At 37.6% G+C, this 17527-nt stretch overlaps 1 pseudogene; it reads right to left on the reverse strand.

Annotated features, from left to right (window-relative positions):
- LOC133559714 (formin-2-like) overlaps nt 1-17527 on the reverse strand; it is a 140412-nt pseudogene that overhangs the window by 115704 nt on the left and 7181 nt on the right.

Here is a 17527-nt window from a genome sequence, read left to right on the forward strand (position 1 = left end):
CTAGACTCCATCAGACCTCACGGTCAACTAAATCCATCATGTCTAGACTCTATCAGACCTCATGGACAACTAAGTCCATCATATCTAGACTTCATCAGACCTCATGGTCAACTAAATCCATCATGTCTAGACTCTATCAGACCTCATGGACAACTAAGTCCATCATGTCTAGACTTCATCAGACCTCATGGACAACTAAGTCCATCATGTCTAGACTCTATCAGACCTCATGGACAACTAAGTCCATCATATCTAGACTTCATCAGACCTCATGGACAACTAAGTCCATCATGTCTAGACTCTATCAGACCTCATGGACAACTAAGTCCATCATATCTAGACTCCATCAGACCTCATGGACAACTAAGTCCATCATGTCTTGACTCCATCAGACCTCATGGACAACTAAGTCCATCATGTCTAGACTCCATCAGACCTCATGGACCACTAAGTCGATCATGTTTACACTTCATCAGACCTCATGGTCAACTAAGTCCGTCATGTCTAGCCTCCATCAGACCTCATGGTCAACTAAGTCCATCATGTCTAGACTCCATCAGACCTCATGGTCAACTAAGTCCATCATGTCTTGACTATATCAGACCTCATGGTCAACTAAGTCCATCATGTCTAGACTTCATCAGACCTCATGGACAATTAAGTCCATCATGTTTAGACTCTATCAGACCTTGTGGTCAACTAAGTCCATCATGTCTTGACTATATCAGACCTCATGGTCAACTAAGTCCATCATGTCTAGACTCCATCAGACCTCATGGACAACTAAGTCCATCATGTCTAGACTCCATCAGACCTCATGGTCAACTAAGTCCATCATGTCTTGACTATATCAGACCTCATGGTCAACTAAGTCCATCATGTCTAGACTTCATCAGACCTCATGGACAATTAAGTCCATCATGTTTAGACTCTATCAGACCTTGTGGTCAACTAAGTCCATCATGCCTAGACTTCATCAGACCTCATGGTCAACTAAGTCCATCATGTCTAGACTCCATCAGACCTCATGACCAACTAAGTCCATCATGTCTTGATTATATCAGACCTGATGGTCAACTAAGTCCATCATGTCTTGATTATATCAGACCTCATGGACAACTAAGTCCATCATGTCTAGACTCCATCAAACCTCATGGACAACTATGTCCATCATGTCTAGACTCCATCAGACCTCACGGTCAACTAAATCCATCATGTCTAGACTCCATCAGACCTCATGACCAACTAAGTCCATCATGTCTTGATTATATCAGACCTCATGGACAACTAAGTCCATCATGTCTAGACTCCATCAAACCTCATGGACAACTATGTCCATCATGTCTAGACTCCATCAGACCTCACGGTCAACTAAATCCATCATGTCTAGACTCTATCAGACCTCATGGACAACTAAGTCCATCATATCTAGACTCCATCAGACTTCATGGTCAACTAAGTCCATCATGTCTAGACTCTATCAGACTTCATGGTCAACTAAGTCCATCATGTCTAGACTCTATCAGACCTCATGGACAACTAAGTCCATCATATCTAGACTCCATCAGACTTCATGGTCAACTAAGTCCATCATGTCTAGACTCTATCAGACCTCATGGACAACTAAGTCCATCATATCTAGACTCCATCAGACTTCATGGTCAACTAAGTCCATCATGTCTATACTTCATCAGACCTCATGGACAACTAAGTCCATCATGTCTAGACTTCATCAGACCTCATGGACAACTAAGTCCATCATGTCTAGACTTCATCAGACCTCATGGACAACTAAGTCCATCATGTCTAGACTTCATCAGACCTCATGGTCAACTAAGTCCATCATGTCTAGACTCTATCAGACCTCATGGACAACTAAGTCCATCATGTCTAGACTCTATCAGATATTTCTGTCAGTCATTCTGTCGTACATTTTTTTTCCTTTATGTAAGGTTTTTCCTTTGAGAATAAATGATGAAAAAAAACACTTAATTGAACGATTTAAACAAGGAGAAAACACCAAAAAAATGAAAATTACATTTTGACACATAGTTTATCTTCAATTTCGACTCTTTAAAATTCAAAATTCAAATTAAGAGGAAAACTAGCTTATTCAAATTTTTTGAAAAAAAAAAAAAAAAAAGGAATTTATGGAACATCATTAATAACTTTTCCTGATTAAGATACATTTTTGAATTTTGATGACATGTTTTAAATAAGTTAAAATCCAATCTGTGACTTTGTTAGAATATATAACAAATTGGACCAAGCTATATTTCTAACAAAGACAAATCATTATTTCTTCTAGATTTTCCAGAACAACTTTTTTTTTTTTTTAAATTCAAAAGACTTTGAAATAAGATTTAAATTTGATTCTACAGATTTTTTTAGATTTGCCAGAATAATTTTTGGGGGGAATTTTATTCATAATAAGTTTGAGGAAATATTTCACAAATATTCTTCGTCACAAAAACAGAAGCTAAAATGAAGAATTAAATTAAAATGTATTTATTCTTTACAATAAAAAAAATAAATTTACTTGAACATTGATTTAAATCGTCAGGAATGAAGAGGAAGGAATTTAAAAGGTAAAAAGGTATATGTGTTTAAAAATCCTAAAATCTTTTTTAAGGTTGTATTTATTCTCTAAAAATGTCTTTCTGAAAGTTATAAGACGCAAAGTAAAAAAATATATATATATATTTAAACAAGCATTCAGAGAATGCTTGTTTTAAATAACACATTATGATGGGACCTATGAGACCTGCTTGTTAAAAACTAATGTAATGATTCAGATTGTTTATTTTAAATAACACATTATGATGGGACCTATGAGACCTGCTTGTTAAAAACTAATGTAATGATTCAGATTGTTTATTTTAAATAACACATTATGATGGGACCTATGAGACCTGCTTGTTAAAAACTACTGTAATGATTCAGATTGTTTATTTTAAATAACACATTATGATGGGACCTATGAGACCTGCTTGTTAAAAACTAATGTAATGATTCAGATTGTTTTAAATAACACATTATGATGGGACCTATGAGACCTGCTTGTTAAAAACTAATGTAATGATTCAGATTGCTTATTTTAAATAACACATTATGATGGGACCTATGAGACCTGCTTGTTAAAAACTAATGTAATGATTCAGATTGTTTATTTTAAATAACACATTATGATGGGACCTATGAGACCTGCTTGTTAAAAACTACTGTAATGATTCAGATTGTTTATTTTAAATAACACATTATGATGGGACCTATGAGACCTGCTTGTTAAAAACTACTGTAATGATTCAGATTGTTTATTTTAAATAACACATTATGATGGGACCTATGAGACCTGCTTGTTAAAAACTACTGTAATGATTCAGATTGTTTATTTTAAATAACACATTATGATGGGACCTATGAGACCTGCTTGTTAAAAACTACTGTAATGATTCAGATTGTTTATTTTAAATAACACATTATGATGGGACCTATGAGACCTGCTTGTTAAAAACTATTGTAATGATTCAGATTGTTTATTTTAAATAACACATTATGATGGGACCTATGAGACCTGCTTGTTGAAAACTAACGTAATGATTCAGATTGTTTATTTTAAATAACACATTATGATGGGACCTATGAGACCTGCCTGTTAAAAACTAATGTAATGGTTCAGATTGTTTATTTTAAATAACACATTATGATGGGACCTATGAGACCTGCCTGTTAAAAACTAATGTAATGGTTCAGATTGTTTATTTTAAATAACACATTATGATGGGACCTATGAGACCTGCTTGTTGAAAACTACTGTAATTCTGGACTTGTGATAGTTGTAAAAATGAAGGGAGGTTGCGTGTCTGTTTTAAACTGGACAAGCCTGACCTCTAGCGGGTGAAAAAATGTATCGCATGCTCAAGCTATTTTAATATGTGCTTTTTATATTTTGCAAATGAGTAAATAATGACGTCCAGAAAGGGACAAGCTGTAAATAATGACGTGAAGGAGGGAGTTCTTAAAGTGTAATGACACAAGTTGACAATCATTTGATATTTATGAAACATAAACACCATCATCGTAGTTTATATCTCGGAGTTGTCCTCTCATGTGTGGTCTACCTGTCTGCAGGTGAGGTGGTCATGTGGTGTGCAGGTGACCTGTCTGCAGGTGAGGTGGTCATGTGGTGTGCAGGTGACCTGTCTGCAGGTGAGGTGGTCATGTGGTGTGCAGGTGACCTGTCTGCAGGTGAGGTTGTCCTCTCATGTGTGGTCTACCTGTCTGCAGGTGAGGTGGTCATGTGGTGTGCAGGTGACCTGTCTGCAGGTGAGGTGGTCATGTGGTGTGCAGGTGACCTACCTGCAGGTGTGGCTTTGCTCCTGCAGCGGTCTTGTTCTGCACAGGTGAAGTAGAGTTCTGCAGGGTTCTCCCCCCATAGAGCTCCCACAGGTGTGAGGACACTGGCAGGCCCACCGTGGCCCAGGTGTACAGCTGCTCTACCTGCAGGACAACACATTCACATACTTGACATTTCTGACAATTCCACTCCAAACGGGATTTGAACTGACATCTTTCTGTTGAAAAGGCGTAACTAAGTTTCTGTTGAAAAGGAGTAAGTAAGTTTCTGTTGAAAAGGCATAACTAAGTTTCTGTTGAAAAGGCGTACATAAGTTTCTGTTGAAAAGGCGTAACTAAGTTTCTGTTGAAAAGGCGTAACTAAGTTTCTGTTGAAAAGGAGTAACTTAGTTTCTGTTGAAAAGGCGTAACTAAGTTTCTGTTGAAAAGGAGTAACTTGGTTTCTGTTGAAAAGGAGTAACTAAGTTTCTGTTGAAAAGGAGTAACTAAGTTTCTGTTGAAAAGGCGTAATTAAGTTTCTGTTGAAAAGGCGTAACTAAGTTTCTGTTGAAAAGGCGTAACTAATTTTCTGTTGAAAAGGAGTAACTAAGTTTCTGTTGAAAAGGAGTAACTTAGCTTCTGTTGAAAAGGCGTAACTAAGTTTCTGTCGAAAAGGCGTAACTAAGTTTCTGTTGAAAAGGCGTAACTAAGTTTCTGTTGAAAATGCGTAACTAAGTTTCTGTTGAAAAGGAGTAACTAAGTTTCTGTTGAAAAGGAGTAACTTAGTTTCTGTTGAAAAGGCGTAACTAAGTTTCTGTTGAAAAGGAGTAACTAAGTTTCTGTTGAAAAGGAGTAACTTAGTTTCTGTAACTAAGTTTCTGTTGAAAAGGAGTAGCTAAGTTTCTGTTGAAAAGGAGTAACTAAGTTTCTGTTGAAAATGAGTAACTTAGTTTCTGTTGAAAAGGCGTAACTAAGTTTCTTTTGAAAATGAGTAACTTAGTTTCGGTTCAAAAGGAGTAACTTAGTTTCTGTTGAAAAGGCGTAACTAAGTTTCTGTTGAAAAGGAGTAAGTAAGTTTCTGTTGAAAAGGCGTAACTAAGTTTCTGTTGAAAAGGAGTAACTAAGTTTCTATTGAAAAGGAGTAACTTAGTTTCTGTTGAAAAGGCATAACTAAGTTTCTGTTGAAAAGGAGTAACTAAGTTTCTGTTGAAAAGGCGTAACTTAGTTTCTGTTGAAAAGGCGTAACTAAGTTTCTGTTGAAAAGGAGTAACAAAGTTTCTGTTGAAAAGGAGTAACTTAGTTTCCTTTGAAAAGGAGTAACTAAGTTTCTGTTGAAAAGGCGTAACAAAGTTTCTGTTGAAAAGGAGTAACTTAGTTTCTGTTGAAAAGGAGTCACTAAGTTTCTGTTGAAAATGAGTAACTTAGTATCTGTTGAAAAGGCGTAACTAAGTTTCTGTTGAAAAGGAGTAACTAAGTTTCTGTTGAAAAGGCGTAACTAAGTTTCTGTTGAAAAGGAGTAACTAAGTTTCTGTTGAAAAGGCGTAACTAAGTTTCTGTTGAAAAGGCGTAACTAAGTTTCTGTAGAAAAGGAGTAACTAAGTTTCTGTTGAAAAGGAGTAACTTAGTTTCTGTTGAAAAGGCGTAACTAAGTTTCTGTTGAAAAGGCGTAACAAAGTTTCTGTTGAAAAGGAGTAACTAAGTTTCAGTTGAAAAGGAGTAAATAAGGAAATTGGGAGACGTTTGTGGCAGCTTCATGTGTCCATCAGGTGCCTCTAAAGTCTGTTAATGTACAGGATGTGTTTCTAAAAGAGAGCTAACTAATGCTAATGTGGCTACTGCACTGCTTGTGGTGGTCCTAACAGGACTGAAGGACTGTGGCGGTCCTAACAGGACTGAAGGACTGTGGTGGTCCTAACAGGACTGAAGGACTGTGGTGGTCCTAACAGGACTGAAGGACTGTGGTCGTCCTAACAGGACTGAAGGACTGTGGGGGTCCTAACAGGACTGAAGGACTGTGGTGGTCCTAACAGGACTGAAGGACGGTGGTGGTCCTAACAGGACTGAAGGACTGTGGCGGTCCTAACAGTACTAAAGGGGGCATTAAAGACTGTGAGGGGACAGAAGAAGAGGATTTTATTTTTCCACGGGGACGATCACATGTGTGTGTGTGTGTGTGTGTGTATGTGTGTGTGTGTGACTGCACAAGGAGCCAGCAGGAACGTGGAGTAGTTACACGTGACATCATCAATGGTGCACCTGTGTGACTGCTGATGTAGTGTTTGACACAAGTGTTCTTGCGGGCAGATGTTGCTGTGGTCAAGATAAAGATAAACATCACACACACACACACACATACAAACTAGCACCCAGTGACCACAAAGAGGTCAGCTGACAGTGACTCATGACATCACTCGTTGGCTGAAAGTGAAAGTGAAAGTGAAAGTGAAAGTGGAAGTGATGACTTGGATGGTGCGGAACCATCAGAGGTGAAATCAGGAGGAGAACGTGAAGAAAATGTTGGACAAATCTGTAGAAGTTGTGAAAGTCTGAAATAGGTGTAAAAGATTATGAGAAAGTGTAAAAAAACAAAAAAAAAACGGTTTTTGTGCATTAAAAATGTGTATAAAAATGTCTTGAATTGTTTTTCCACAATTACTTTTCTAAAATGTTTACACCAATCAAAATTTTTTATTTTTTTTTAATTCTGCAAAATAATTTTGGCAGAGTTTCAGGAAATCTCACCAAATATCTTAAAGATAACTTCAGATGACACTTTTACAAGACTTGGACAAATACAGTAAATAACTGCCAATTTAAAAATGTCATCATTTATGAAAGTCTAAAAAGGTGAAACATTATTTCGGAACAGGACATAAATGTTTCCTGACATGTGTTCTAGAAATAAAGCACAAACTGTCGCTTGGGATGAAAAGGACATCATTTGATTTATGACTGTTTTTTTTTTTGTAAATAGAAAAATACTAGATTCAATTTCTTATATGGAGCAACAACATATGTTAAATATTGCGGCCTCAGGTTGTTAGGATGATTATATCCACTGGGGGTGTGTTTTTTTTTTTACAATATTGATATCGGCACCTTGTGTACTGGCCAATACTGATATCGATCTGATACCAGATCAGCAGCGATCACACATCCTACATGAAGTGAAAGAAGTCCGTCTTATGCAGTCTTTCAATCCAAGTGGAGCAATAATTGTGTTTTTGGCGACATAGTGGCCACAATAAGTCATTAAATGAAGCTCATGTCGAGCGACGCCGACACGTTTGTTACTGGACACACGTGCTTCAAATGTTTATTGTTTGTATTGACTCATGTCAGCTGTGTTGTTGAATTAAGGAAAGCAATTACAGCATGTCCGGCTCCTGTGCTTAGCTGTGGTGTAGCTGCTAGTATGTTTGCCTTGTGTATGGGAGTAAAGTAGAAGAGAAAAGGAGAGCAGCCTTGTAAACACATTTAGATAGCGGACTTTATGATGGGATCCCCGTTTGAGATCATAAACATCTTGTAGAATTGCGAAATGTGTGATTTTTAACTCCAACTAACTTATGTGCTATAAACTACGAACCCCGTTTCCATACGAGTTGGGAAATTGTGTTCGATGTAAATATAAACGGAATACAATGATTTGCAAATCCTTTTATTCAGTTTCATATGCTACAAAGACAACATATTTGATGTTCAAACTCGTAAACTTTTTTTTTTTTTGCAAATAATCATCAACTTAGAATTTCATGGCTGCAACACGTGCCAAAGTAGTTGGGAAAGGGCATGTTCACCACTGTGTTACATCACCTTTTCTTTTAACAACACTCAATAAACGTTTTGGGAACTGAGGAAACTAATTGTTGAAGTTTTGAAAGTGGAATTCTTTCCCATTCTTGTTTTATGTCGAGCTTCAGTCCTTCAACAGTCCGGGGTCTCCGCTGTCGTATTTTACGCTTCATAATGCGCCACACATTTTCCATGGGAGACAGGTCTGGACTGCAAGGCGGGCCAGGAAAGTACCCGCACTCTTTTTCTACGAAGCCACGCTGTTGTAACTTGTAGCTTGGCATTGTCTTGCTGAAATAAGCAGGGGCGTCCATGATAACGTTGCTTGGATGACAACATATGTTGCTCCAAAACCTGTATGGACCGGTCAGCATTAATGGTGCCTTCACAGATGTGTAAGTTACCCATGCCTTGGGCACTAATGCACCCCCATACCATCACACATGCCGGCTTTTGAACTTTGCTTCGATAACAGTCTGGATTAGCTTCCCCTTTGGTCCGGATGACATGATGTAGAATATTTCCAAAGACTCGTCAGACCACAGAACACTTTTCGTCAGTCCATCTTAGATGATAAAAGTTCGAGATGCCACCTCAGTAGAAGCATTTAAGTCTCATTTGTATACTCTAGCCTTTAAATAGACTCCATTTTTAGACCAGTTGATCTGCCGTTTCTTTTCTTTTTCTCCTATGTCCCACTCTCCCTTGCGGAGGGGGTCCGGTCCGATCCGGTGGCCATGTACTGCTCGCCTGTGTATCGGCTGGGGACATCTCTGCGCTGCTGATCCGCCTCCGCTTGGGATGGTTTCCTGCTGGCTCCGCTGTGAACGGGACTCTCGCTGCTGTGTTGGATCCGCTTTGGACTGGACTCTCGCGACTGTGTTGGATCCATTATGGATTGAACTTTCACAGTATCGTGTTAGACCCGCTCGACATCCATTGCTTTCCTCCTCTCCAAGGTTCTCATAGTCCTCATTGTCACCGACGTCCCACTGGGTGTGAGTTTTCCTTGCCCTTATGTGGGCCTACCGAGGATGTCGTAGTGGTTTGTGCAGCCCTTTGAGACACTAGTGATTTAGGGCTGTATAAGTAAACATTGATTGATTGATTGATGATATCGGCCCCAGAGAAGCCGGCGGCGTTTGTGGATGTTGTTGATAAATGGCTTCCGCTTTGCATAGTAGAGCTTTAACTTGCACTTACAGATGTTAGCGACAAACTGTATTTAGTGACAGAGGTTTTCTGAAGTGTTCCTGAGCCCATGTGGTGATATCCTTTAGACAATGATGTCGGTTTTTGATACAGTGCCGTCTGAGGGATGGAAGGTCACGGTCATTCAATGTTGGTTTCGTGGAGTGATTTCTCCAGATTCTCTGAAACTTTTGATGATATTATGGAGCGTAGATGTTGAAATCCCTAAATTTCTTGCAATTGCAGTTTTATAAACGTTGTTCTTAAACTGTTTGACTATTTTCTCCCGCAGTTGTGGACAAAGGGGTGTACCTCGCCCCATCCTTTCTTGTGAAAGACTGAGCATTTTTTGGGGGAAGCTGTTTTTATACCCAATCATGGCACCCACCTGTTCCCAATTAGCCTGCACACCTGTGGGATGTTCCAAATAAGTGTTTGATGAGCATTCCTCGACTTTATCAGTATTTATTGCCACCTTTCCCAACTTCTTTGTCACGTGTTGCTGGCATCAAATTCTAAAGTTAATGATTATTTGCAAAAAAACAAATGTTTCTGTTCCAGTGGGACTTACCTGGAAGGTTGGCTTGGCGTCACCATGGCGACCGGCGGCGTTGTCAGCGAAGGTGTGCAGCAGCCCCCGACTCAGCATCCTCTGACACATTTCCTGGGCCTGCTCCTCAGACCAGCCCTGGTCTGGACTCAGGCACAAGCGGTCCAGCAGGGAGCGGCCTGCAGGCACACACAGCATGTCAGTCATGTCATGAAGTGAAGTGAATTATATTTATATAGCGCTTTTTCTCTAGCGACTCAAAGCGCTTTACATAGTGAAACCCAATATCTAAGTTACATTTAAACCAGTGTGGGTGGCACTGGGAGCAGGTGGGTAAAGTGTCTTGCCCAAGGACACAACGGCAGTGACTAGGATGGCGGAAGCGGGAATCGAACCTGCAACCCTCAAGTTGCTGGCACGGCCACTCTACCAACCGAGCTAAACCGCCCCATGACATGACACTCATGTCATGTCACTTTCTTTCACGGGTGACGGGGCTGAGCAAATAGAGCACTTCCTGCGTTAACGAGACACCTGTGACAGGTGTTAACGCGGGTGATCATCGGAGCGCTGCGGCTGCACTGCTTCCCACTAAAAAGGTGTGATGCCTATTTTGATGTTTAGCAGCTCCAGCTTGAATGATCCCGAGACGTACTACAAGAAATATGTTTAAAAAGCCACTCAACATTTGCAGTTACTTTTTGTATGTTGTCCCTCACAATGTCATTGATGGAAGTACAGTGTTTTATTTGAAAAATTCCAAACAGTGTTATTGCGTGTAATGTTACAGTGGCCAAAAATACTTAAATAAAACCTTTGCCTTGTTTTAATGAATACTTAGGTCTACTACACTACTGTATTTAATGTTGTCATGATGGTGATACTTAATGAATACTTAGGTCTACTACACTACTGTATTTAATGTTGTCATGATGGTGGTACTTAATGAATACTTAGGTCTACTATACTACTGTATTTAATGTTGTCATGATGGTGGTACTTAATGAATACTTAGGTCTACTACACTACTGTATTGAATGTTGTCATGATGGTGGTACTTAATGAATACTTAGGTCTACTACACTACTGTATTTAATGTTGTCATGATGGTGGTACTTAATGAATACTTAGGTCTACTATACTACTGTATTTAATGTTGTCATGATGGTGGTACTTAATGAATACTTAGGTCTACTACACTACTGTATTTAATGTTGTCATGATGGTGGTACTTAATGAATACTTAGGTCTACTAGACTACTGTATTTAATGTTGTCATGATGGTGGTACTTAATGAATATTTAGGTCTACTACACTACTGTATTTAATGTTGTCATGATGCTGGTACTTAATGAATACTTAGGTCTACTACACTACTGTATTTAATGTTGTCATGATTGTTGTACTTAATGAATACTTAGGTCTACTACACTACTGTATTTAATGTTGTCATGATGCTGGTACTTAATGAATACTTAGGTCTACTACACTACTGTATTTAATGTTGTCATGATGGTGGTACTTAATGAATACTTGGGTCTACTACACTACTGTATTTAATGTTGTCATGATGGCGGTACTTAATGAATACTTAGGTCTACTACACTACTGTATTTAATGTTGTCATAATGCTGGTACTTAATGAATACTTAGGTCTACTACACTACTGTATTTAATGTTGTCATGATGCTGGTACTTAATGAATACTTAGGTCTAGTACACTACTGTATTTAATGTTGTCATGATGGTGGTACTTAATGAATACTTAGGTCTACTATACTACTGTATTTAATGTTGTCATGATGGTGGTACTTAATGAATACTTAGGTCTACTACACTACTGTATTTAATGTTGTCATGATGGTGGTACTTAATGAATACTTAGGTCTACTACACTACTGTATTTAATGTTGTCATGATGGTGGTACTTAATGAATACTTAGGTCTACTACACTACTGCATTTAATGTTGTCATGATGGTGGTACTTAATGAATACTTAGGTCTACTACACTACTGCATTTAATGTTGTCATGATGGTGGTACTTAATGAATACTTAGGTCTACTACACTACTGTATTTAATGTTGTCATGATGGTGGTACTTAATGAATACTTAGGTCTACTACACTACTGTATTTAATGTTGTCATGATGCTGGTACTTAATGAATACTTAGGTCTACTACACTACTGTATTTAATGTTGTCATGATGGTGGTACTTAATGACTACTTAGGTCTACTACACTACTGCATTTAATGTTGTCATGATGGTGGTACTTAATGAATACTTAGGTCTACTATACTACTGTATTTAATGTTGTCATGATGGTGGTACTTAATGAATACTTAGGTCTACTACACTACTGTATTTAATGTTGTCATGATGGTGGTACTTAATGAATACTTAGGTCTACTACACTACTGTATTGAATGTTGTCATGATGGTGGTACTTAATGAATATTTAGGTCTACTACACGACTGTATTTAATGTTGTCATGATGCTGGTACTTAATGAATACTTAGGTCTACTACACTACTGTATTTAATGTTGTCATGGTGGTGGTACTTAATGAATACTTAGGTCTACTACACTACTGTATTTAATGTTGTCATGATGGTGGTACTTAATGAATACTTAGGTCCACTACACTACTGTATTTAATGTTGTCATGATGCTGGTACTTAATGAATACTTAGGTCTACTACACTACTGTATTTAATGTTGTCATGATGCTGGTACTTAGGTCTACGACACTACTGTATTTAATGTTGTCATGATGGTGGTACTTAATGAATACTTAGGTCTACTACACTACTGTATTTAATGTTGTCATGATGGTGGTTCTTAATGAATACTTAGGTCTACTACACTACTGTATTTAATGTTGTCATGATGCTGGTACTTAGGTCTACGACACTACTGTATTTAATGCTGTCATGATGGTGGTACTTCATGAATACTTAGGTCTACTACACTACTGTATTTAATGTTGTCATGATGGTGGTACTTAATGAATACTTAGGTCTACGACACTACTGTATTTAATGTTGTCATGATGGTGGTACTTAATGAATACTTAGGTCTACTACACTACTGTATTTAATGTTGTCATGATGCTGGTACTTAATGAATACTTAGGTCTACGACACTACTGTATTTAATGTTGTCATGATGGTGGTACTTAATGAATACTTAGGTCTACGACACTACTGTATTTAATGTTGTCATGATGGTGGTACTTAATGAATACTTAGGTCTACTACACTACTGTATTTAATGTTGTCATGATGCTGGTACTTAATGAATACTTAGGTCTACGACACTACTGTATTTAATGTTGTCATGATGGTGGTACTTAATGACTACTTAGGTCTACTACACTACTGTATTTAATGCTGTCATGATGGTGGTACTTCATGAATACTTAGGTCTACTACACTACTGTATTTAATGTTGTCATGATGGTGGTACTTAATGAATACTTAGGTCTACGACACTACTGTATTTAATGTTGTCATGATGGTGGTACTTAATGAATACTTAGGTCTACTACACTACTGTATTTAATGTTGTCATGATGCTGGTACTTAATGAATACTTAGGTCTACGACACTACTGTATTTAATGTTGTCATGATGGTGGTACTTAATGACTACTTAGGTCTACTACACTACTGTATTTAATGTTGTCATGATGCTGGTACTTAGGTCTACGACACTACTGTATTTAATGTTGTCATGATGGTGGTACTTAATGAATACTTAGGTCTACTACACTACTGTATTTAATGTTGTCATGATGGTGGTTCTCAATGAATACTTAGGTCTACTACACTACTGTATTTAATGTTGTCATGATGGTGGTACTTAATGACTACTTAGGTCTACTACACTACTGTATTTAATGTTGTCATGATGCTGGTACTTAATGAATACTTAGGTCTACTAGACTACTGTATTTAATGTTGTCATGATGGTGGTACTTAATGAATACTTAGGTCTACTACACTACTGTATTTAATGTTGTCATGATGGTGGTACTTAATGAATACTTAGGTCTACTACACTACTGTATTTAATGTTGTCATGATGGTGGTACTTAATGAATACTTAGGTCTACTAGACTACTGTATTTAATGTTGTCATGATGGTGGTACTTAATGAATACTTAGGTCTACTACACTACTGTATTTAATGTTGTCATGATGCTGGTACTTAATGAATACTTAGGTCTACTACACTACTGTATTTAATGTTGTCATGATGGTGGTACTTAATGAATACTTAGGTCTACTACACTACTGTATTTAATGTTGTCATGATGCTGGTACTTAATGAATACTTAGGTCTACCACACTACTGTATTTAATGTTGTCATGATGGTGGTACTTAATGAATACTTAGGTCTACTACACTACTGTATTTAATGTTGTCATGATGCTGGTACTTAATGAATACTTAGGTCTACTACACTACTGTATTTAATGTTGTCATGATGCTGGTACTTAATGAATACTTAGGTCTACCACACTACTGTATTTAATGTTGTCATGATGGTGGTACTTAATGAATACTTAGGTCTACCACACTACTGTATTTAATGTTGTCATGATGGTGGTACTTAATGAATACTTGGATTAGAGGTAATGACTTCAACTACTGGTAATAACTTGGATTACTGGAGATGATTTAGATGACTAGTAATGACTTGGATTAGTGGTAATGACTTGGATTACTGGAGATGATTTAGATGACTAGTAATGACTTGGATTAGTGGTAATGCTGTATATTACTAGAAATAACTTGGATTAGTGGTAATGACTTGGATTACTGGTAATGACTTGGATTACTGGTAATGACTTGGATTAGTGGTAATGTTTTTTTTACTAGAAATAACTTGGATTAGTGGTAATGCTGTAAATTACTGGTAATGACTTTGATTAGTGGTAATGACCTGGATTAGTGGTAATGACTTGGATTACTGGTAATGGCTTGGATTAGTAATAATGACTTGGGTTAGTGGTAATGCTATATATTACTAGTAATAACTTGGATTAGTGGTAATGACTTGGATTAGTGGTAATGACTTGGATTAGTGTTAATGACTTGGATTACTGGTAATGCTGTATATTACTAGTAATAACTTGGATTAGTGGTAATGACTTGGATTAGTGGTAATGACTTGGAAGAGTGGTAATGACTTGGATTAGTGTTAATGACTTGGATTACTGGTAATGACTTGGATTAATGGTAATGACCTTGATTAGTGGTAATAACTTGGATTAGTGGTAATGACTTGGATTAGTGTTAATGACTTGGATTACTGGTAATGACTTGGATTAATGGTAATGACCTTGATTAGTGGTAATAACTTGGATTAGTGGTAATGACTTGGAAGAGTGGTAATGACTTGGATCACTGGTAATGACTTGGATTAGTGTTAATGACATGGATTACTGGTAATGACATGGATTACTGGTAATGACTTGGATTGGTGGTAATGCTGTATATTACTAGAAATAACTTGGATTACTGGTAATGACTTGGATTAGTGGTAATGCTGTATATTACTAGTAATTACTTGGATTAGTGGTAATGACTTGGATTAGTGTTAATGACTTGGATTACTGGTAATAACTTGGATTAGTGGTAATGCTGTATATTACTAGAAATAACTTGGATTAGTGGTAATGACTTGGATTAGTGGTTATGACGTTGATTAGTGGTAATGCTGTAAATGACTGGTAATGACTTTGATTAGTGGTAATAACCTGGATTAGTGGTAATGCTGTAAATGACTGGTAATGACTTTGATTAGTGGTAATGACCTGGATTAGTGGTAAAGCAGTCACTTGGACGACAGCAAAACCTGCATGGAGTGTTTCAATAACATTATTTCAGATAAAAAAGTGAACAAATATTGCAATATAGCTGCTGCTTAGTTACAATGTCACTACTTCTGATCTACTGCTTAGTTACAATGTCACTACTTCTGATCTACTGCTTAGTTACAATGTCACTACTTCTGATCTACTGCTTAGTTACAATGTCACTACTTCTGATCTACTGCTTAGTTACAATGTCACTACTTCTGATCTACTGCTTAGTTACAATGTCACTACTTCTGATCTGCTGCTTAGTTACAATGTCACTACTTCTGATCTACTGCTTAGTTACAATGTCACTTCTTCTGATCTACTGCTTAGTTACAATGTCACTACTTCTGATCTGCTGCTTAGTTACAATGTCACTACTTCTGATCTACTGCTTAGTTACAATGTCACTACTTCTGATCTACTGCTTAGTTACAATGTCACTACTTCTGATCTACTGCTTAGTTACAATGTCACTACTTCTGATCTGCTGCTTAGTTACAATGTCACTACTTCTGATCTACTGCTTAGTTACAATGTCACTACTTCTGATCTACTGCTTAGTTACAATGTCACTACTTCTGATCTGCTGCTTAGTTACAATGTCACTACTTCTGATCTACTGCTTAGTTACAATGTCACTACTTCTGATCTACTGCTTAGTTACAATGTCACTACTTCTGATCTGCTGCTTAGTTACAATGTCACTACTTCTGATCTACTGCTTAGTTACAATGTCACTACTTCTTCCTGCTTAGTTACAATGTCACTACTTCTGATCTGCTGCTTAGTTACAATGTCACTACTTCTTCCTGCTTGGCAAATGGTTCCAGCCTTCCTTCATGTTCCGTGTGGACTCTCCTCAGGGCGACATGTGACCTAGAAACCTTCTGAGGTCTGCAGCCTCCAAGCCTCCACACTCCCACTCTGCACTGTTCCAACAAGAATACTCTTCCTTGTATATTTACCTTTGTCTTATGTTTAAAATACTCTTCCTTTTATAAATTACCTTGAATTTCTTATAGATTTCAAAACGGCGCGGCCTCCATTGCTGCCCTCGTTCAACATGAAGTGACGTCCTGTCACGTCACGACTCTTTAGGCAGATCAACTGTCATGTTGCTTTAGCATCCCCACCATGGTGCATTCTGGGTAAACATGATGTCTAAAAAGAGCTTCAAATGTGGAGGAAGTGGACTACAAGCGGACGTATTCAAAGTGGGAGGCACCATGACTATTCAGGAGAGGCGCTGCAGCTTGAGAAAAAGAAAGAAAAAAAAAGTATATTTTCAAGCCTGAAAAATATTTTGTTTTGTTTTTTTAACGAGGAATTCTTTGTGCGTGTGCATGTGCGCTATGAGGGGAAAATTAGTCCGGCACGTAATTAAAATGTCATATTGTAGATTTGAAGAATAATACCATCATATAAATATACTCTAGTATAGTTTTTAATAACACATTTGTGAATGTGAGTGTGAATGTCTATCTGTGTTGGCCCTGTAATGAGGTGGCGACTTGTCCAGGGTGTACCCCGCCTTCCGCCCGATTGTAGCTGAGATAGGCGCCAGCGCCCCCCGCGGCCCCAAAAGGGAATAAGCGGTAGAAAATGGATGGATGGAAGATAGAGAAAGTTTATAAAATATTCATGAATTTGATACAAACGAGTAGGGGGGGCTATAAAAAAAATTAAAAAATAAAAATAAAAATCGATTCACATTTGGACCGCACTTTTTAATTATTCAGATTCTGAAATTGAGTCCTCATTTTCAAGAATTTGAATTATT

Source organism: Nerophis ophidion, linkage group LG09, assembly GCF_033978795.1.
Source record: "Nerophis ophidion isolate RoL-2023_Sa linkage group LG09, RoL_Noph_v1.0, whole genome shotgun sequence".
NCBI lineage: Eukaryota > Metazoa > Chordata > Actinopteri > Syngnathiformes > Syngnathidae > Nerophis > Nerophis ophidion.